Source organism: Aedes albopictus, chromosome 1, assembly GCF_035046485.1.
Source record: "Aedes albopictus strain Foshan chromosome 1, AalbF5, whole genome shotgun sequence".
NCBI lineage: Eukaryota > Metazoa > Arthropoda > Insecta > Diptera > Culicidae > Aedes > Aedes albopictus.
Genome location: NC_085136.1, coordinates 291135417 through 291158754, shown reverse-complemented (window position 1 = coordinate 291158754; position 23338 = coordinate 291135417). Strand labels below are relative to the sequence as shown.

Below are 23338 nucleotides of genomic sequence, written 5' to 3'. Positions count from 1 at the left end.
GTCGCATCACATCGCATCGATGGACCGGACGGAACTCCAACGCAAACATGTTGGTTGAGGTATTTAATCAGACCAGTTTCCTTCTTTGGGGTAGAAATCCGTTTCATTATCTCGTGCTGCCCTTTTTTGCAATGTGCCGCCGCCATCGGCTCTCGGCTCGGCGTACGGTACGAGAACCGATCCGATTGAGTGGAGTGGACGAATATGAATGAATGACTGCGGTAAGCGAGAGATACAAACTTGCCGCCTTTTCGTCTTGACGGATGGTGAAGGCGGACCGGTCGTCGGAGGTCCGAGGTATTGATACGACTACGGATGACGACGACGACCATGCAGGGAGAAGTACGGTAGAAGATCATAAACTTGATGAAATAAACACCGCGACGATCTTGGAGAGGCTTTTTCATTCATTCGCCCATAATTGTTGGGACAAATGCTGCGTTGTGTTGGTTTGGGGGCTTGTTCCAGTTATTCATCTCCGAGTGCAGTGCTCATGCACTCTGGGTCTGCGTTTCCGTCGGCAGACCAATAAGGAATGGGCATGGAGGAAAGTGCATTTCGGAGCGTTTTTTTTTTCTTGGGATGCTTTTTTGTGGTTTCACAGACAAACGGACTTTTTGTGTTTTCAAAAAGAACGAACTACATGTACTTTTAGGTTCATTCTATGGGTTATGGCCCCATATAGTCCAAGCGGTAAACGAGCGGCTATTCGGCAAAACTATGTTGTGGGTTCAATTCCCGGTCGATCATATCACCCCTTCTTCTCAGTAAACCACTGAGACTACCATTTGTGTAATTCACAAAAAGCTTCATAATTGAACATCAACGTCCACGTCCTGTTACCTATGGCATATCGTACTTACTGATCTTTAGGAAAACCCTTCCAAGTACTGCCGCGGAATTGAATGGGCACAACCACCAAGGCGGTAAACCGTGACAGATAACTGCCATTTATGTTTGTGATTTTATGTCCATATTTTCTTTACGACTGTTGTTGTTGTTGTTGCTGTTGCTGGTGTTTGCTGTCGCTGTTGATGATGAACTCTGTCTGTTTCGGTGCGGTTATCTTCCCCACGCAATGAATGAGCATCTCTCGAAAAAAAAGGGTTAACCAAAAGCGGAAAACACATTTTTCACCCGGGCGAAAATGTTACGCCCGCCCCGAAACTGGTTTCTCCGGAAAGGTCGTAAAAGCCGAAGGAAGCGAGAACCGTGACGAACGGACGGACGGGTGAGAGCACGCACAAACCCAATCAGGAAATATGAAGTGTTAAAACTCTCCAAATGTTGATCTTTCCGCGTTGCTGGTTGTTAATTGTTTTCGTTCCTAAAGGTTAATGGATCCTTTGCTATATGTGGCCTCTACCAGAGCACACACCCATTCTCGTACTGTTCTTGCGCATTCATATTATTTCTGATGTTTTCCCATGATTGCTGTTTCCACTTTGGGTCCGGGATTTGTTCGAGAGGATCGCGCAAGTGGGGCCGCCACAACATCCTACACACGATCTTCGCCATCATCGTCATCATCATCAATATTGATCGGTCTAAGCAGCGAACGAACCAATATGTGTCAGACCAGAGCATGCACAGTTGTGAGGAAAAGAAATAAACATGAGTTGATTGCATTTCCTCGTCAACGACGGTACCCTTTCTACAACGTGAATAGATGATGTTGAGTTGGGACGTTGATAGGGAAAGGCTTGAGGGAGGATTTTACGACAATCTAACTGCAAGAACTAGAAAATAGCAATGTTGCACATTCTGTCGGGTATCATGCTGCAGCATAACTGATCGCACTACGTTTTTATCAAAAATTTCTCTACATTTGACATCTATCCAAATGTTTCATCGACTTCGGTCCTTGAACCCGACGGTGCCTTCGGCTGAATAGTTGATAGCTGCTAACTGAACTCCAGCAACCCTCAAGCGGGGCCTCATGGAGTTCACCCTTGTTTGGCAACGCTGATCCGAGATTCTGCGCGAATGCTGAAGGGACATCCAGTTGATCAAAATCCTACTAGAGATACAAGATTAGAGATCAATTATAACAATTATTCTCACTTCCACTTGAACTCCCTTAGGAATGCCCTCTAGAATCCCACGTAAAACTTTTGAAACAACCTCTTGCTCGGGATATCCTGGCGTTCAGCAATGCAATGCATTGCAATGGGTGCAAGAAAAACATCAACATTCCACCACACACCATAGCATACTCACAAAACTCTCGCGCGCGCACCCAACTCAACGTTCGCTCGCTCACACCCGCATTCGTGTGTAGGTTGTGCGCTTAGGATACAAACGTTCCTATAACTGCCTTTCCCCTTGCGACGTAAACCGCCTTAGCCACGAATCAATAAGCCACCACATGACTTGCACCATCATCGCATTATACCGCACCAGCAGCCCGGTCTGATCCACACCACGCCGAGGAACCAAACGGACGACGGAAGGAAGGTGTGCTGTGGTGCGCGCTGCTGTGTTGTTTGTTACTCGATGCATCCCACACATTGCCGCTCGGCCACCGTCGCGCCGTCCGTCGTTCCCCGGACGCGACGGGACGACCGATCACAACTTCACGGAGCAAAATCTCTCAATGGGCATATCAACTAAATTAAGCTCCGAACCACGAGGAGCGAGCACTCTCTTCATACTTCACTGAGTTGCGAGTAAGGGGGGAATCGGTGTGAAAGGCGCCATGATCTACACCATGTATTCAACCTAGCCTTTTTTGCACCAGTGCATAGGGAGTAAATCTACTTCGTCATATTCGCTAATTCCCGTCATATCAGACGGAAAATTGCCGATAATTAAAGTAATTCCAACTTACCTTTCCAAATGGCCAAATGGCTCATCAGATGGAAGTAAAAAGATGTAGACTATTGGCATCCAGCCTCTATAGCACACAAATTGACCGGATTTTGTGAAAATCGTTCCCCGGCTGTTGAGCCCGGCTCGTCGCATCACACCTTCCAGAGCGATGTTGAAGAGTAGGCATGAGAGTCCGTCACCGGCGAGATTCGTATGAACTGGATAGTTCACCCGAAACCATTGAGTACGCAGTTTTGCACACCATCCAGTCTCCCAGGAAAGTCGTTTTCGTCTATGATTTTCCATAGGTCTGTGCGGTCGATGGGCAATCCGATCCGGAGTCGTTGAAAAGATCCGGATTAGTGTAGTGAGCGAGTGAGCCGTGGCTCTTTTCAAGAGAGAGCCGAATCACCTGTCCGCATGTCTCTGTACGAAAGACCCGATAAAAGAACCGTTTGCTCCTCTGGCTTGATAGCACCTCATTCTCTCATACACATTCACTCTCTTGGTGTGTTATGGCAAACAGCTTCACTGAGAGTATATTACTGGTGGGGAAGAAGAAGAGATTTTTGGAAACTTATGGAGGAATTCCCGAAGAACTCTTGGTGGAGTTCCCGAGGAATTTGTGGAGGAATTTCTGAGGAACTCCTGACAATTTCCAGGAGGAATCCCTTAGGATCTTCTGGAGAATTTCCCGATGATCTTCTTGGAGGATTACCCGAAAATCTTCTTGAATAATTCTCGAGAAACTCCTGGAGGATTTTTTGAAGAACCCCTGGAGGAATTCCCGATGAACTCCAGGACGATTTTCAGAGGATATACTGGATGAATTTTCTAGAGATTCCGGGAGGAATACCCATGGAACTCCTGGATGACTTTTCGGATTTCTTTGTAGAATTCGTGAAAATAAATACGAGGAACTTCTTTAGGAATTTTCGTAAAAACCATGAAAAATACTAGGGAACACCTGGAGAGAAGCATGCATTATTGCTGGAGGAGTTCTTGGTGAACCTCTGAAGTAAATTTCATTGAAATTCTGGAGGGAATTTTCCGGGAAACTCCTGTTTGGGGACTCTTGGAGAAATTTCCATGAAACTCCTGAAGGAATTTCATGGTAGCTTCAAGATTTACTCTCGGGGACTTCTATAGAAATTGCTTGGAAACTCCTGTAGGAATTCCTGAAGAATTGATGAAGGAATTTCTTAGGATCTTCGAGAGGAATTCCCATGGATCTCCTGGAGGAATTTCCGATGATCTCCAGAAGGAATTCCCGTGGATTTCCAGGAAAAATTTTCCGAAGAACTCATGGCGGAATTCCCGAAGAACTCCTGGAGGAAAGGCCAAGGAACTTCTGGAGAAATTCCTAAGGAACTTCTGGAGGAGTTCCAGAAGAACTCCTGGAGCAATTCCCGGGGATCTCTACTAGGAATTCCCGCGGATCTCCTGAAGGAATTCCCGAGATACTTCTGGAAGAGCTCCCGAAGAATTCAAGCAGAACTTGTGTATGAATTCCCGAAAATTTCCTGAAGAATTCCCGAGATACTTCTGGAGGAAATCCCGAGGGACTGCTGGAAGAATTCCCGTAGAACTTCTTAAGGAATTTCCGAGAATCTACTGTAGAAATTCCCAATTATCTTCTGGAGGAATTCCTGAAAAACTCTTTGAGGAATTCCTTATGAGCTCAAGGATGCATTCCCGAGGATCTTCTGGAAGAATTTCCGTTTTTTTTTTCAAACTCTTGGAAATAAATCCAAGGAACCATGCAATATTGCTGGAGGAGTTTTCGGAAGACTTCTGAAGTAGAGTTGTAAATGGAATTTCCGGATAATTTATGTAGTTAATTTAAAAAAAATGGTTGAGAAATTGCCTGGGAAATCCCGGAGGGATTCTACTACTTCAATTACTGCAGCAATACATCGGTTGCTTCTAAGGGGATTCCCGTGATATTCTTGAGGAATCCATGAAGGGATTCCCGGGAAATTTCTGGAGAAATTCTCTGGGACTTTTGTAGAAATTGCCTGGAATTTTTTGCAGTAATGATGGTGGAATCTCCAAAGAACTCTTCCTGGGAGGGATTCCTGGATGAATTCGCAAGGATCTTCTGAAGGAATTTTTGTAGAAATAAATCCGAGGAACTTCTTGAGGAATTTTTGGAAAAAAACGTGAAGTATTTGAGGGAAATCCTGAGGAAACCATGCATTATTGCTTGAGGACTTCTTGGGGAACTCGAAGTAAATTTTATGGAAGTTCAGGAGGGATTTTTCGAATAGTTTATGTTATTATTTTCAGTAAAATCATGGAGAAATTCCCTGGGTAATCCTGGAGGAATTCTACCCCAAATGCTGCAAGAATTCTTCGAAAGCTTCTTAAAGAATTTGCATGGTATTATTGGGGAAACCATGAACGAATTCCCGAGAAACTCCTGGAGAATTTCTCGAAGACTCCTGGAGAAGTTTATCTGGAAACTTGGAATGCAATTCCCGAGGTACTTCTGTAGGAATGTCTGATGAGACTTCCCGGTGAACTTAATAAATTGTTAGGCAGCTTTGTCAGGAATCGCAAAAAAAACTTGAGTAATCGCAGAAGAAACTATTGAAGGGATTTCAGACTCTTGGAGGAATTACAACGCCTTTCTTTATACAGGGTGTTAGGTTCCTGAGTGCAAACTTTTTAAAGGGTGATAGAGGACCGTAAATGGTGAAAAAAATTGTTCTACGCATATGGTCAAATCTCAACCGTTACGTAGTTATTGAACTTCCCATCTTTTGGACTCTTATTGCCCTAACTGGCTATAACTTGAAAATGGTCAAACTTATCGCAATTTTTTGACCCTTATTCGAAAGATTATTGGATTTCCTATCAAATGGCATCTTTGAATCGATTGGTTTAGCTAAATAACTAAGTTTTCTAGAGCAAATAGCTCAAAAGTAGTGTGTTTTTATTGGTTTTTGTCAATTATCTTTGAAACATGCGTAACAAATTAAAATTCTTTCTTTGGTAAAATTGTGGCCCCTATTACACTCTACAATTCGTTCTTTGACACCAAACTTCTAGCTCTTATCGTTTTCTTGCAATTTTGATTTAAATGATCTGCACAATGCGCAAAAAAGTGCTTTCCATGACAGTTGCAAATTTATGATCTGAAATGCGATGTTAAAATCGAAATTGCAACAAAACGATAAGAGATAAAAGTTTGATGTCAAAGAACGAATTGTAAAGTGGAACAGGAGCCACAACTTTGCCTAAGAAAGAATTTTAAATTATTAGGCATTTTTCAAAGATAATTGACAAAAATGAATTAAAACACACTACTTTTGAGCTATTTGCTCTAGAAAACTTAGTTATTTACCTAAACCAATCGATTCAAAAATGCCGTTTGATAGAAAATTCAATGATTTTTCGAATAAGGGTCAAAAAACTTCGATAAGTTTGATCATTTTCAAGTTATAGTCAGTTAAGGCAATAAGAGTCAAAAACATGGGCAGTTCAATAACTACGTAACGGTTAAGATTTGACCATATGCGTAGAACAATATTTTTCACCATTTATGGCCCTCCAACACCCTTTAAAAAGTTTGCACTCAGGAACCTAACACCCTGTATAAGATGTCATAAGATCATCACGCATTATTTCTTCATATAGAGCGCAGTGAGAACATAGCATAAATTGTGATTTTTAACATTAGTTTTATTCCAAAGCCACAATATGGTGTGTGAAGACATTTCAGCGTTCCTTGCGAAGACATTCGAAAATTTCACCTGGCATCCCTGCTCCTTACTAATGCATAGCCATCTCTTCTTCTTTCCCACCAGTCAAATACTCTCATTGAATGCAATGGATAGTTTTGTCAACTCCGACAGGAGCAGAAGTCCCTCGTTCCATTGGCAGATCTCCATTGGCGGAGCCAGCATTTTTTTTTTCTTACTCACTTTCCAAAACATTCACGAGAGAGAGAAATATAAAAGAGGAGGCAGCTTGCCTCCGCTTTCATCCCGCTCATTCTCGTGTATGTTTTGGATAGTGAGTAGGAAAAAAGAAATTGCTGGCTCCGCCAATGCAGGTCTTAGTGGGCTCATGGACGAGCTCTGAAGCAAGTCAAGCATTCGTTCACTACCTTCGGTGCTAGGTTTCTTCCGGATAGCGGCCAGAACCTCTCCTTCATACCGGATAGCATCAGCTGCGCTCCTCGGTGGAGCATTCTACGATGTTAGTCAACCGTGATAAGCTTCTTCAGAGGGATTTCAAGGGAGTTTTAAGCGGTGTGGGGGATAAGTGATGTTGAAAAGCGTTTAAAGAGGATTTAGAGGGCTTCTAGGGGGCTTCATAGACTCTCAGGTGAACTCAGAGGCGTTCAAGACGTTTCAATGCGTGTCAGGGGTAATACACAAATTATGACACGCAATCGACAATATTCATCCCCCCCTCCCCCCTATGTCACTTTTTGTATTGGACCTAATACTTTTTTGTATGAGTCATTATGCAAAACCCCCCTTCCCTCTAAGAGCGTGACGTAATTTGTGTAGGCTCTCAAGTGAGCTTCACAATGATATCAGAGGGGTTTCAAAGACATTTTAAAGCGTTTCAGAGCATTTCAGGACGTTTGAGATGTGTTTCAGGTGGCTTCAGAGACTCTCAGGCGAATTTCACGGAAGCTTGATGGGGTTTTAGAAGCGTTTCAGGGCGTTTCTGGTTTCAGAGGGGTTTTAGGGAACTTCAGAGGCTCTTCCGTATGAATTTCATGGGGGCTTAAGAGGCGTTTCAAAGCGCCTTGAAGTACTTTGAAACGCCTCACGGAGATTCCATGGGAGGTTAAAGAGGCGTTTCAAAGTATTTCAAGGCGTTTGAATGCGTTCCATGGCTTTTCATGAGGTTTTCGGGTGTTTAAAGGGGCTTCAAATTCTCGTAGATGCATTGCACGTAAGTTTCATGGAGGTTTCATGGAATTTTCATGGAGGATCCATGAAGGTTTCAGAAACGTTTCAAAGTGGCTCAAGGTGTATAAGGACATTTAACGAGGTTGCCGATGTGTTTAAGGGGCTTCAGAGGCCGGCAGGTGAATTTCATGTTGGTTTAAGAGGCGTTTCAACGTGTTTCAAGACGCTTCAATGCATTTCAGGGCGTTTCATGAGGTTTCCGAGGGGCTTCAATTGCTCGCAGATGTATTGCACGGAGGTTTCATTGGGGTTTCAGAGACGTTTGATAGTTCTATCACCTATCAAGTTCTGTGAGGGTATGGACCTCATTGATAATGCTTTTAGATATAACTAGTAGCTCGTGTAGATTCGATGACCCTTATTGAAGAAAGTTCTTGGACACCATTAAAGAATCATGGAACTCACCACTTGATAGACCATAGTTATGTGCGGCTGTGTGAGTATGAACCTTAGTCAGAAGGCTCTAAGAGACAATCAAATACCTTAAGTAGATGCGAAGACCTATATTCAATAGAAATCTTTGAGATTCTGAAACAGATAATGAACTCACCACTTGACAGTACATAGTTGCATGAGGCTGTATGAGCACAAATTACATTCATTCGTCGACCTACACACCTCAGGAAGTTCTCGTATACTTGGATACAATCATAGAACCCACCACCTGATAAAACATAGATACTCGAGGCTAAGTGAATATGATTTATGTAGATACGACTAGTAGCTCTCGTAGATTTAATGATCTATACTTAAGGGATTTTTTGGAGACCCTTAAAGAATCATCGAACTCACCTTGATAGATCATATGTACCTGAGCCTGTGTGAATATGAATATTAGTTATAGAGCTCTTGGAGACATTCAACTACGTTGGTAAGTCCGATAACTTATACTCAAGGAAGTTCTTGGAGTTCCTCAAACGCACAATGACCTCACCCCTTGACAACACATGTCCTCATGTAACTGGCTGTGAAAGCATAAATTTCATTCACAATGTTCCAATAGATCACTTGTAGATCAGATTGTGTAAGCTCCAGCCAGGGTGTTCTCGGATACTACTATACAATCATAGAACTTAAAACTTGATAGAACATAGATGCCAGAGGCTGCGTGAGTATGAACTTAATTCCACATCCAAATAGGTACTACTAGTAGCTCTCGCGGATTCGGTGATCTTTACTTAAGGGAGATCCTTAAGAATCATTGAACTCATCACTTGATAGGGCATAGCTACCTCCGGCTGTGTGAGTATGTACCTTATCCATAAACAACCAAATATGTGGTAGATCCGATGACCTATACTCAAGGGAGTTGTTGGAGGTTCTCAAATAGAAAATAAACTCATCACTTGACAGGAGAAAGTTGCATAGGACTGTGCGTGCATGAATTTTATTCATAAATCTCCAATAGATCGCTGATTACGAAAGTGGATCAGATGACCAGGGAGTTCTTGGATACTCTTTTACTTTTAATCCTTAAACACGCCGTAAACGCCCCATTACTCTTAACTTTGTTTTTTTTTTCATAAACCAGATGTATCCTTAATCATTAGTTCGCTCAGTTTGTACATGTCCGCAAAATCTCCTGCATTAGAATCTTTCCTTGAACGACGAAGTGTGCGATGAATCCTAATGGATCGTAGAACTTATCACAATACGCAGGACCTGGCGTTTTGTTGTGCCGCTCAAACGGCACCTACTAGAACTCCCTCCAATCCCTGGTTAATTAAATGTGAAGGTGTCTTACGGTGGAATCCATGTGACGACCAGAACACGTTCATACGTTTGATCTTTGTATATAAATACTGGGGAGTGGTTTACTGATCCATGTGCTGGTCCCACCTAGTCGTTCTAGTACTTCCTTCTCGTTGAACAGTATCTTCCTAAACTGGAAGTCCGCTGCTCTGTGAATATCTTGCATCTGATACTACTTTACCATCTATAGTGCTTCTTCCACCGAGTTGACGCTGTCGAGAAAGTCGTCAACGTAGTGCTCTGGGATACTGTTTACTGTAGCACACAGCATTACAATTCTACAAGAACTGCGCTGTACACGGCAAGCTGGTGGCGCCGAACGATCACGTAGACTTGCAGTTCTTCCTCTGGACTGCTCCGTCTCAGAAAACACTACGACCCTCTGTCTTCATCACGGATGAGGTTTCGGACGAACATTTCACGAATGTCAGAACACACGGCGACTTTTCCCTGCCTGAATCGCAACAAAAAGTCCACTAGAGATGCGAGAAGATCAGGACTCTTCAGCAGCATATCGATGAAGCAGACTCTATAGGCTTTCCCGACCGCATCCCAAACCATCCGAATTTTGCCTGACTTCTTGGGATTGACCATCGCTCCCAGCGGCAGATACCAAATACGTTGAGGTTCTAGACTGCCGACTTCTTCCCGTGATGCTTTACTGATGCACTGCATTTGTTAATAGCTGTTGATCTGCTCTTTGTGGGTGTTCCAAATTTCGAACCCCACTTCATCACCTTCTTGTAGCCACAGCAAACCCTACTTGATTTTTGAACCTCTGCGAATTGCTTATTTTACTATAGAATGAGAAAATCTGCTGATCCGATACCCAAGAGGTGATTCCCCGGGATGACTTAGAGAAGGGGGAAACCGTACATGAGTACTTTCTATTGGCTAGCGTTCCACCAGCTACAGCCTAGTAGCTCCCCTGGCAGCTTGGGTCCTGGCTAATACTTCAGACTACCCGTTGGACTCAAGTTCCAGGATAGGGATGGAGCCAACTCTACTCTGTGTTGGTCGGCCCTCCATTTTCTCTGTACTTCAAGTACAATTCGGGAGACCGTGAAAGTAACTTCTTGCTAAAGTTTTCCAGTGGAGTTACCTTGGGCTTGGCCATCCATCACCAGTCGAGCTGTTAACTTTCCAATTTGTGCTCCTTATGCCGTATTCTGAGGCGTCACAGACTCCGTGTAGTTCGCAAAATATCACATTATCACTGAATGCGATCCAGTAGGTATCCAGGGGTACGGATGCTGTTATCGTTCGTTCTGAACTCGAGCCACTGTGATTGCAGATATGCGCTCAACGGTTCGCTCCATTTCCAAAGTTTTTGGAGAAACATTTTCGACTGCACGAACGGTGGCCCTACTTAACAATAAGGATCGAATAAACTTGTGGAATCAGACAGTACCGTACACTGTGTTAGTGAATGCTTTGGGCTCCTCCAGCATGGTGTTTTGAACCTGTACAAGTCTGTCGCTGGCTCCCAGGTTAAGCCAGGTTAAGGGTTTTTACTGTAGCTGTCGCGTCAATATCCTACAGCTCTTGTTCGTCACACAGGTGAAGTGGAATGTACTTCAGAACCGCTGGCTGATTGGATTGCCATTTCGGAGGTTGAAACCAGAAGAACCAAGCTTGTAGGTAGTTGAACTTGTCGATATGACTCAGCTCAGCATTGTCATGAATCTGTCTTCCGGCTACGGATCGTATTCGCAATGTCGGGTTTCGCCGTTCAACCTTGAGAGGTAAAGCTTCGAGCTGTCCACGGATCCGTTTGTTGGAAGGATCAATACAGCCTCTAGATGTTCGAGAGCCGAACGAGATTCTCCCAACTAGTAAAAGATATTTTTGATTCACTTATGAGGGGCGATTTTCTTCAAAGCAAACGCATTTCACACCGGTCGCTCCCGCCAAGAAAAACTTGCTATTGCCGCCCCCGAACTTCATCAACCAAATGTAACGGCTACTCCCAAGATTCGTAACGCTCTTCATTGCTTGTAAGTCACGGCGGTTTTTCGCTCTCTCTCTCTTCCTCTCGCGTGGCACCAACCAGCTAACTACGCTTCACGCTGCCAGTACTTAACCTCAAAACTTGCTGCGACTACGATTACGACGGCTAGAGAAGCCGGAGCGTGAGCTCAAAGCAAAACAACACACAAGGAAAGAAGGAAAAAAAACACTTCCACAACACACCGACCAGAAACACCGCGCGTCCGCATTTGTGGAGCTCGTCGAGTCGCAGCTCAAGAGCCATCCAACCAACCGACCGAACGTCGTCGTCATCGTCGTTGGCGTCGTGAGTTGAAACTACGCGAGAAAGAAGAAAAGCGCATTTTATTTTGATTCGTTGACGCGATCACACACGCGTTCGTTTGTTCCGCGCCGCGCGCTCGTTCACAGTCAGTACATACCTACCTAGCAAGAGCTACAAAAAGTGCATCGTTTGCAAGATTCGCGCGCGCTCGTCGTCACCACTCGGCAGACCCGCGCCCGGTTTGGGTCCCGAATTCATTGTGTTTACATTGTCTGTTTGTATGGGCGAATTCGGCGGCTGCCATCGTCTCCGCAGCATCCGCGGTTTGGGATTAACGCTCAGCAGAAGCACCGGGCAGGCCGAAGGCAGTGCGCTGAGCAGTGATTTTCCGAAGAAGAGTGTTGTCGATCGAACGATCGAACGATCGACAGCAATTTGTTGAACAAGTGACGCGCGAGAAGCGTGATGATAAAAGTGCGAAGTAGCCCGGCCGACCACAGTGTGTGGAGAAGTGATTGACAAATGATGATTAATTGATCGGTGCCGCGCCGGTCGTCATCGTCTTGTCGGTGCTCTCAGTTCGGGTGTGATTGTTCGCCGTTCGGGGGGTTCTCGTGCATCGCAGGTGAAAAGTGAGAACAAAGTTTGTTCGGTTCGGATCGGATCGACGGACGGTAGCGAAGTCGACCAAGACAACAGCAACGACTCGTCGAAGAAGAAAGTGAAAAGCGATAAACGCTTTTTTCGGTTTGCTTGGCTGGCTGGTCGACTGGCTGGAAGTGCAATCAAAGCAAGCGTGAAAAAGTCGATTTTCTTCGGATTGGATTACATTTTGTCACAGCTGAAGCAGTAGGCCGATAGTGTTGAGGAGCAGTTTTGTTGTTCGCGGTGCAAAGTACCCCGATAAAGTGTAAGCATTTTGAAGTTTTTAGCGTTTTGTTCATTATCGGAAGTTGGTGTTGGATTTCTGAACAAGCTACAATCGACAACCGATCAGCGATGCTTGGGTCTCCTCCTTCTCCGCCCTACCCGACGTCTCCACTAGACAGAAATGTCTTGCCATTTTGCTGGACAGATGTGTCATGACAGAAATGTTATCTCGTTGTTTGCATGGAAAGCAGCGGTGTTGATCATTTCTGTTACGTTTTCTCTTTCTGGCAGCAAAATGGCAAGTCATTTCAGACTAGTGGAGACGTGAGGTTAGCGCTTGGAAACCTACGCCTCCAACGCGGACAAATGCGCGTACACTCGTAGTGATCGACAGATTCGATTGGATGACTGTGTACATCGAAAAAAAAAATGCTAGTGTTTCTAGGTCATATTGATTTTATGGTAAAACTGAGAACTTTATCAACGATTTCAACTGAATCTTAAAAAAAAACACTATGTGATACCGGTAATACCGTTAGCGCAATGGATATATTTGCGTTTTTGAAGAACCACCATCAGGTTATTTCACGGTTATCTAGCTATGACTCCGAGAAGACGATATTTTAACATTTAGTAACATTTTTTTAGTAACATTTTAGTCGCTGTTTGAACAGGACTTCGTCTCGTTTTTTAAGCAATAATGGGGTGACAATCTGTTCAACATACACCTGAATGGCTCAGGTTCAGGTGGTGTGGGGTTGAGGATAGTCTTCTTCAAGAAAAGTAGAACTCAGAACTACACCTCGACCCTCTAAACACATTCACATTGCTGCAGTAAATTTCACTTCGATCGATTCACCGTAGACGTTCAACGTGATGTCGTTAATGTAGCCGACGATCAACACGCCCACCAAGAACTTTAACCTCATCACCTCGTCGTACATTACATTCCATAACATCAAACCCAGGATGGAACCTTGCGGGACTCCTAAGGTTATGTGAAATCACTTCCGACTTGCGAATCCCACTCTTATGCTGGAGCGCTATCTCGGCGGTTTTTGTGACCGATAAGATACTCCCTTTCCAGAAGACTACTCCGCCATGTAGATCAAGTGTATTGGTATAACATGCCGATAGCTAGGCCGATAGTTCTGCAGTTTTCCCACCGTTGACTGCTGCTCCCAAGCCTCTGGGACGACTCCCTCGTCCAAGCATTTTTGCAAAAACAAACATAAAAGCAGGAGGCCAAGGACTAGGATTAAGATGCGGAGTCCTTGATGATCCCCTCCAACATCTCTGGAGGCAGCTCTGTAGGAGACATTACACTCCTGATCCTGGCCATCATGATGCTGTGGGCAACAGCCTACAAATTCTTATTGGTACTCCTACAGAGACCCTCAAAGCAGGCCTTTTTGCAGGCCCTTATCTCGGTCTTGACTTTGGGAGTGATGGACGTCACCCGTCGCTGATTTCGCTCCTCAGCAGTGCTCACCAAATCGAAGGTTTTGGTCCTCGAGCAAAAGAAGAGGTTCAGAATAGTTTCAACGGGATTTAAGAGGGATTTTAGAGGGATCCAGATAGGCTTCAAAGCTGTTTAGAAGGAGCCACAGCTACGAAGCTGCTCTCCAGGCTTCAGAGAGTTCCAGGAGCTGTTCAGGGAAGGTTCAAGGTGCTTTAAATAATTTAGAGACGTTTTAGTGGACTCCAAGGGCGTTAGAGTCTCGGGACATTTCAAGAAGTTCCGGGAGAATTTCGTACTTTTCAAGGGGGTTAGAGAAGATTTTAACGAGTTTCATAAATTTTCAGGAGAACTTTAGAGAAGTTATAGGTAGAAGCGGTACTGGGGTTGAGGTTAGCTTTAAGAGGCAATTCAGAGTATTTCAGAGGATTTCAAGGGTTTTCAGGAGGTTTCTAGGGCGTTTCATATGTTTTCGGGGACTTTTAAGGCGTTTCAAAGGATTTCAGGAGGTATCAAGAGGTTTCGGGGACCTATTTGTGGGTTGCAAGGTATTTTCAGAGGTATTTATGGGAGTTCAGATGCGTTTCCGGAAGTCATGATCATGGTGTTTTGGGAGCGTTTCAGGGGGTTTCAGCGAATTCCAGAGATTTCATAGTTGCAGAAACATCTCAGGGGATATCAGATGGTTTTCAGATACGTTTCAAGAAGGTTTCGTGGCATTTCAGGGAATTTCAAAATGAAACCATTTGAATTTCTCCTGGATCCATTATGAAACCGTTCTACAAACCGCTCTACAAAACGCTTCCAGAAGCATATGCTTTATCAACCCGAAGTCTAGACGAATATTTGAGAAGGGCCTATCTGCTTTTTCTATTCTGCTATTCTGCTATTATCAACGCATCCCCTGGCTTTCGCCCATCTGCGTTGTCTTTTCACTAGGCAATACGTCTACCATTTGATGTTTATGGGCTTGCCGGACCAAGTCATGTAGCTAAGCCAAACACCCCACCTACAACTGTTGGGTAGGCACCATTGTCCCGCCCACTGGTCTTTTACAGCTAGTTGTAGGTGCATGTGTGCGTGTAAGTATTGGTGTATGTGTGTTAGTGTTGGTGTATTGTAGGCGCCAACTCGTTCTAATCCACTCTGATTGCTAACACCCTATTGAACCATTACCCTTAAATCTGGCAATCTATGAAATAGAATGAGTTAAACGCCTGTACATAATAGTCAATTAATCAAACAAGGAATATTAGTATTAAAGCGAAGATACAATGAAGCACCGCCCCGAACCTCGAGAGCACAAACCCCAAGAACCAAATGACAGGCTGCGCGAACAGTCGATCGACTGGCTACCAACAGTGAATAGCCAATCGAGCAAACCCTCCAGCACAAACCGCCACCAGCTCTCCCGACCTGCGCCCAACAAATTCGAGGCACAGCCCAGCCATAGCTTCACCTTAAAACCAAAATCTAGATTGCAGAGCACAATACTTCCCAAGTAACCACGCAGCTCGGGCCGCAAATCACGCACAACACGTCACAAATAAGACAAACACTACCCCGCCCGTACAACCGAAACCGATCTAGGGTAGAGAAGGATCTCTTTCCACTCCAACCCAGACTCAACTGCACCGACAGGGTAGCGCACCCCACACACACTGCACTCATGCATCCATCACGACCCGAGCCGCACGGTCACCTGGGTTGCTTCTATCTGCAATCTGCATGACCTCACCCAACCCGTAACGCAGAGTTTAAATCCCTCTCTTGCATTACAAAGCAGTCCCTCTTCCCAAAGTTTGTGCGTGGTATAAATGAGATTATAAAGCTGAAGAAATCGTCACCAACACAACCGTCAACAATGAGCACTCAATGGTGTCGGCAGAATCAATGACGACCCCCTCAGTCCCAAACCCAATTATCCTACACTACCCAAGTAACCACAATGCTGAAGCCGTACGCACTGCACGTACGAAGTACATACAGACCTACCCACACCGCCTAAACAAACCACCTAGGCCGAACACAAGCGAAAAGCGGCGCCACCACTGTTAAACCACGACCATACCAGTAGGTATAATCGCAATTAAGCAATCGTAGAACCATTTCCCGTTCCTACTCAGCCCTAACGATCCATAGCAATGCTTGTCAATATATGCACCCCACACACGCAACCCCCACAACCCAACACTATGGTCACTTGAGTATCCCTGGGATTATGTTTACATGATGGTCAGGGATCACAGCCATCAAAACGTTCCACACTTTACCAGGGCTTGCGACCTGTAACTATGATGATTTCCGCTATGGGAAACCATGATAGCTAGCGGTGTTAAGGGCCTATCTGCTTTTTGTAAACAAAGTGTTTCTGTCTCTGTAGGGCCCATATGCATCCACCCACGCACATCAACACCCTTAACAGATAGCTTGAAGAACACTTTTTCTGATAAGGGTGTTGATGTGCGTGGGTGGATGCAGATGGGCCCTACAGAGACAGAAACATGTTTGTTTACAAAAAGCAGATAGGCCCTTTTCAAATGTTCGTCTAGAAGTTACTCTTTGAAAATCACAATACAAGTCTTTGAAATCTCTGAACACGCAGTGCACAATCTTTTCAAGTTAGGACAAAAAATTAATGCCACATTAGGTCGTACGAATAAAATGTAGTGAACTTGACTATTTGTAGTATCTACTCCGAAGTACAGTCCACAGAGTTTACTATGTTCACAGTTGGTATGAATGAAAAAGTTTTCGAACATGTTGTATTTTCTTCCTTCGAAAATAACCCGAGCAGAGGAGAATATCAAATTCATAACAAAAGAAACACATAGCCTGTTTTTATATCATAATTTGTTATTATAAACTTATCAAAGTATACTTCTTTATAACCTGTTTTGCTGGGCAATCTTATTTTGTTATGATGAAATTATTGAGATTGATCCACTACAGAACATTTCGATAATATACTTTGTTGTCGACCAAGTTTTGTTATTATTCTATTATTGAAAATGTACAAATATGTGATGAACTATAACACAACAATAACAAGTATTCAAACTCACTGCAAAATTCATTGTTCCTGCACTGTCTTCAAGAAATTATCGTCTAGAGTTTCTCATGGGTTATTTCTCAAAGAATCTCGCAGGATTTTTCTTGAAGTTCTACTTGAGAGTTTCTCCCGGAATTCATCTCAGAAGATTCTCTCCCGTGTTGCTCAAAGTTTTTTCAGAATTTATCCTTGGATTTTCAACCAGGATTTCTTCCGGGCTTCATCCAGAATTCCTTTTGGGATGTCCACAGGAGTTATTGTTAATGTTTTTCATGAAGATCTTCCCCCGATTTGTTTATGTGTTTTTTTTTTTAACTTCTCTTCCTAGTTGATTACAAAATTTCTTGCTGTGATCGATTTGAGATTTCCCGCAGAGATTTTTTTTAGGATTACTCTCAGTGTTTTTCCATGAATCGCCACCCAACACTGCCCCGAATATTTTATGAATGTCCCTTTTGGGATTTCTCTAATACAAACTTCGTGAGTCCTTGCCCGGATTTTCCACGAGTTTTTCTAGGAATGCACTGGAACCACTTTTAATGCCATATACTGAGGTGCAATAATAGAAACAGGGCAAAAATGGAGAGAATTTTGTTCATAAAATTAGGTCAGTTGTAAAAATACAGGAACTTACCCAGGTAACCACTAAGCATTTGAATAAGCCGTATATCAGCCCGAATTATGCATTCGAACTGCTTGTTGCCCTACATAAGCAGTTCGAATGCATAACTGCCTTGAGTTAGCATAAGCTGTGCTACTAAAAAGCTTTTGGCTGTTAACTAGCATTTCAACTGCTTGAGGTGTTTTCTTTTGGAAGCAATCAGAATGCTTTTCAACTGCTCTTTAAATGCTAAGAGCAAAAAGGTTGGGAGATATGTTATGCATTTGGTAACACATATTGTCTCTCTCTTACAGAGCCTATGCTTCTGTTTACAAATTTATGCATTTGATTTGTTTCTTCATTTTCCCCTACTCATCCAAAATCCCCACAGAAAACATTACTGCAGCTGGATTGGATTAAGAACTTGTCCATAAAAAATCATCAATTATCATTTCGTCGGAAAATGTGTGCCGAATATCCACCTATTCTTTGGGAAGAAAGAATCATATTTCACAGATAAAAGAAGGAAGGGTAATGCTCTAACACAATGAAATATCTCTTTGATAACAAGTTTTGGATGTTGAAACTGAAGCTGTTTTCATTCATTCTTTATATTGACGATAAAATCAACGCACGCCACCGGAACAGCTGTAGCATCGTGGATCAGGAGCAACAGAATCCGAAACAGATATGATTGATCAATCTCCGGATCAACCCACATCACAACAAAAATGAGCAAAAAAGTACCACCTAGCACCAGCTGGAATATGAAAGGACAATGAAGCGGGGAAGCACGCTTAGAGAACGAGAGGTAGACGTCAATCTATTTTTGTTTTTTTTTTTGCTCGACGAGGCGTTACGCTTCTTTGACATTTCGTTACGACGTTCCTGAAGGGGTAGCACTAAGACAGCCCGTTATTTTGCCAAAACCTGCTGTGAGGTAGCACTATAGGCGCATATGCAGCTAATTAGCATTAAACGCCTTGTCGTAAAGGCTACTATAATGCTGAAGGAATGCTATTTCAAATGCTTTCTGGTTACTTGGGTAGCTCTCGAAAAAAGTTCTTGTCCCGGGTTGTTTGAGATGGCGCCAAGAGTTTCGTAGGATTTCAAGCGAGCCTGGAAGGAGAGGGTTCCAGGAGGGCTCCTGGAGAAGGCTTATTTTGAAATTTCTGAGAGGTACACTTAAGGAGCATTCCAGGGAGATTTGGAAGTTTTGAAATTATTTTTTTAAGGTTTAAAGTTCATTCGGAGGCGTTCTCGATGTTTAAGAGGTGTTTTAGAGCGATTCTAGAACCTCCAGGCACGTACCTGAAATCTCCTAAAGTGCTGAAACATCCCTTAAAGTCGAGTTAAGTACAAGACACTGAAGACGACCTTACAGTTGAGGTCGAAATACGTATCTGTCAAAGGATGCAAATTCTTAGTGGAATTCAAAGGAACCGTACTTAACCCGATTTTCTTTTTATTTTCCTTAAAATCCTCCAAATCATCCTAAACCCATCGGTGTTTCTCGGAAACCCCAAACAACTCCCCTGAATCCACCTGAGACTCTCTGCACCACCCCTGCGGCCCATGGAACCCGCTGAAACCCTTTAAGACTACATGAAACGCTCCTGAAATGCCCTGAACCCTCCAGTAATCTCCCTAAATCCCCTAGAGCTCCCTAAAACGTCCCTGAGACCCACTGAGCCATCTGAGTACGCCCTGGTATGCCTTCGAGACTCCCTGAGACTCCCTGAAATTCCCCTGTAACACCCTAATCACAGACAAACACACGTCTCACTCTACTCACTTCCAATCGTTTCACTTTTTAATGGATAATTTAAATATTCTGTAGTTTGCAAGTCACTCGTTCATGGCGCTCGCTTCGTTTTCGCTCCTGTATGACGTTTGCTCACTACGGCCATCTACTCTGTGGTTTGCTAAACACAGTGTAATTAACGTTGGGCGATTACGTTTTCATGACATTGATTTTGTTCATAATTTGTTCCAAGTGATACGTTTGTTTGTCTGTGCCCTAAGAAATGCCCAAAAAACCCCTTTGAATCCTCCTGAATCTTGCTGAGACCACCTTCAACGCACATGAACTCTCTGAGATACCGCCTAAGCCCCCCCCTGAATTGTTCTGAGAATCTCCTGAATCATCTAAATCCCACCTGAGACCCCTTTAAACTTACCTGAGACGCCCCTGAGAAAAATTGACTCACTGAAATGCCCATAAATCACCCTTGAGATCTCCTCTCGAAACGCATCTAGAACACCCCCCCCCCCCCCCCGCTGAAATTCCCTGATTGCCTCTGAAAACCCCCATGAAATCATCTGAAATACCTGAAACACCACTGGAACTCTCTGAGACTAGTTCTGACACGCTCTCTCTCGCGACCGCCCTCTCACCGCCCCACCCCTCTTACCGAAGCCCCTTGGAACTCCTCAAAATGCCTGATGAATCTCGCGAAGAACGCCGATAAAAACTACTGGAGAAATTACGAGAGGAACTTTAGAAGAAATTCCGAGAAAAATGGGTATATATTTATAAATGTTAGAAATTTTTTTGGCAGTAAGCATGGGTGGAAAAATAAGGGAACCCAGATAACTTTGGAAACCTATGAGAGCAATTTCCGAAGAAACTACGGCAAAAATCTGGCGAGAAACTTCAAGGTAAGCCCGGAAAATTCTCTGGGAGAAATCCCCGGAAGAAGTGTACAAAAATATCACATAAATTCCTAGAATACTGTTGGAAAGTGTTTTCTCGGAAAAGCACGAAGAGAAATCAAGGAAATAAATTTAGAGAAATCACCCGTGAATCTCTGCAAGAAATCACAAGAAGTTCTCTTGCAGAAACCCCGCTAAAAGTTCTTTAGAAGGAACTCTGGTAAAATCCAAGAAACAACTCTCAAAATTTTCGGAAGGAACACCAAAAATCCCCAGAAGAACTTTGAAAGCAAATAGGGGAGAACACCTCGATGGAGTCTTGGAAGAAACTCCTGGACAAATCTGGAAAGAAACTCCAACAAACCTCGAGAAATTCGAGATAGAACTCCTGGAAAAATCGTGGGAAGAACTCTGGAACAAACTGCATAAGAATTCGGAGAAGGAATTGGGTTTTTAAATTTTGAAAAATATATAGATTTTTCGATTTTATTCGAAAGAGCACCTTTTTCTGAGCCATTATGATTTTTTTCAGATTTTTAGAACCTCATTTTGATACCTAAAATCAATTTCAAAGAGATTTTTTGAAATCACCTTTTGACAGCTGGGCAACTGCTTGACAGCTCCGCCCAGTACAAAATGCGACAAGGGGTGATTCAACAAATCGCTCCCATACAAAGTTCAAATTGATTTTTAAATACCCAAGTAACACACATGTTATATAACAGTTACGGCAGCGCAAGTTTTGGTTGTATAGAAGTTTATTTTACGTAATTTTAACACAGTGTTGAAATAACGTCGCATTAACTTCTATACAACCAAAACTTGCGCTGTCGTAACTCTTATATAGCATGTGGGTAGGTTCCCGGGCACCAAAATTGATGAAAATTTGGATTTCGGCTCAGTTTGACATGCAGATTCAGAATATGGAATTGTCTCAACATCGTTAAAGAAGCCAATTGCGGTAAAATCGTGAAAATTGCCTCACAATATATGGACAGCCCCTGATTGTTACACGATAGTTGGAATTTGATTCAGTGTTTTTGACATTTCTACCACTTCAAAAGGAACGTTTATCTTATATGGTTTTTTACTACACCGTAGTCTGAAAAGCGGTCTAATGTTATGAATTAAATTATTGTTCAGTTAACAAAATTACGAACCCCACAAAAATCTCACGGGTCGATTACTTCCAGTGCAGCATCCCACAACAACAACAACAACAACAAGAGCAACCCCCGCTGATGCATGACAAGCGCGTTATCGATCGATAGCTATCAATACCAAACCATCGCTAGTGCTGCCGCCGGCGCGGTGCTACCACTGCTGCGCTGCAGCGTGCATCGCTTGCTACGATCGTGGCCTACAGCGTTGTGCGGAGGCGCCCGAATCAGTAGGCGGTGGCGCGCTTGAATTATACGCGGGATCTAAGCCTCTCCTTCCCGGTTGACTGTGGACTGTGGTATAGACGTGGGTAACTCACTCGTGAGTCGACTCAAAGAACCGATTCGCGAATTCGAGTGAGTGAATCACGATTCTTTTTAAAAGAGTTACGATTCGCTGAAGTTCATTGCGAGTACAACAAGTTCCGAAAATAGTTGGATTAAATGCGTACTTTGGTGCAGGAATGCGTACTTTAGACACAGAACATCGCAATCTTTCCCAATCGAACATTTTTCATTCGTATATTGTATAGCCGGCTCGCGCTAGTGAATCGACTCTTTAGTGGAAGGAACGAAAATCTGTGTATCCTGTATTTATTGCGTCGACGGCTGAGTCGACGTTCATAACTTGCGAGCTGATTTCCTAAAAATCTGGACATATAAAAATAAAAGAGTCAGATAACATCGATAAATTACATTTTCCATCAAGTTACGGAAAAGAGTTGCTGAATCGGCCAAAAGAGTCGACTCTTTTTTGAGAGTGAATCGGTAGCGATTCACTCTCAAAATTGAATGATTTTCCCATCTCTACTGTGGTATACACATTCGATCGAGTCGAAGAGTCGGAGCGTAGATTTGGAAAGTAGGTAGATAGGTAGTAGGTGCCTCTAAGTCACGTGTGATGCTCGTTTTTTCGGCACTGACTGGTGAAACCAAAGTTTTGTTCCGGATTTCTCTTCGTTTTTTCGCCGTCGTCGTCGTCGTCGGTGCGAATGCCGCTGCGCTGTGTCGCAGCGCGTGGTGCACTCTTCTTGAGTGGTCTATTTTTGTAAACTTCTGCCTGGCTGTAAAGGTAGCACGCGACGACGAAGACGACACAAATGGATTCTCATAAGAAGTCTGCAGTAAAGTGGTTCTCTTTCGTCAAGGCGACAAAGTGGCCGCCAATGTGCGGTGGCAGAGTCGATCGAGAATCGAGCGTCGTGTGCGTGCGGAGGCAGTGGTTGACAGATTTCTGCAGAGTGGAGAAAATGCGGCGACGCTGTGCGCTGTGTTGGCGTTGACGTTGGATTTCTGCTTCTGTCGAGCTTCACGGAACGGTGAAACTTCTCGGCGTAACAAGTGTGAAAAGCGTAGAAAATGAGCACACTTCTCGCTGATTACTTCCTGATTCCGAGGGCGTGTTGGAGTGCGAAATCCTTTGAGCCAAACCGCAAACTGCCAGTCTACACGACGTCGCAGCGCAGTACATACTGTCACGTTACGAGGGCCGTTGCGCGATTTGTCTCGTCTGGGGACTACCTCTCGTCTCGTTAGATCTTTCATACCCACACAAGCGTATAGAGGGAGGCGAGTGGTAATGACGGAGGATGCGGAGGCGGCTAAATCAACAACGACTGCAACGTGTTGTTGTTTGAACATCGATAACGAATCGAGCAGCAAGCTACGACGATAAGGGGAAGTAAGCCGACTCCAACAGTCGACGACTACTACGTTCAGATAACGGCATCCAAAGGAATGTCTTGTTTACCTAGTGCGTGACTTGTCGGAATTAAACGGCCTGCCTTTGG

The 23338-nt window shown here is 43.8% G+C and overlaps 1 protein-coding gene across 1 annotated transcript in view; it reads left to right on the top strand.

The window, feature by feature from the left end:
* Positions 1-23338, top strand: part of LOC109623099 (uncharacterized) — a gene marked incomplete at its 3' end in the record, with an annotated part of 668880 nt that overhangs the window by 83609 nt on the left and 561933 nt on the right.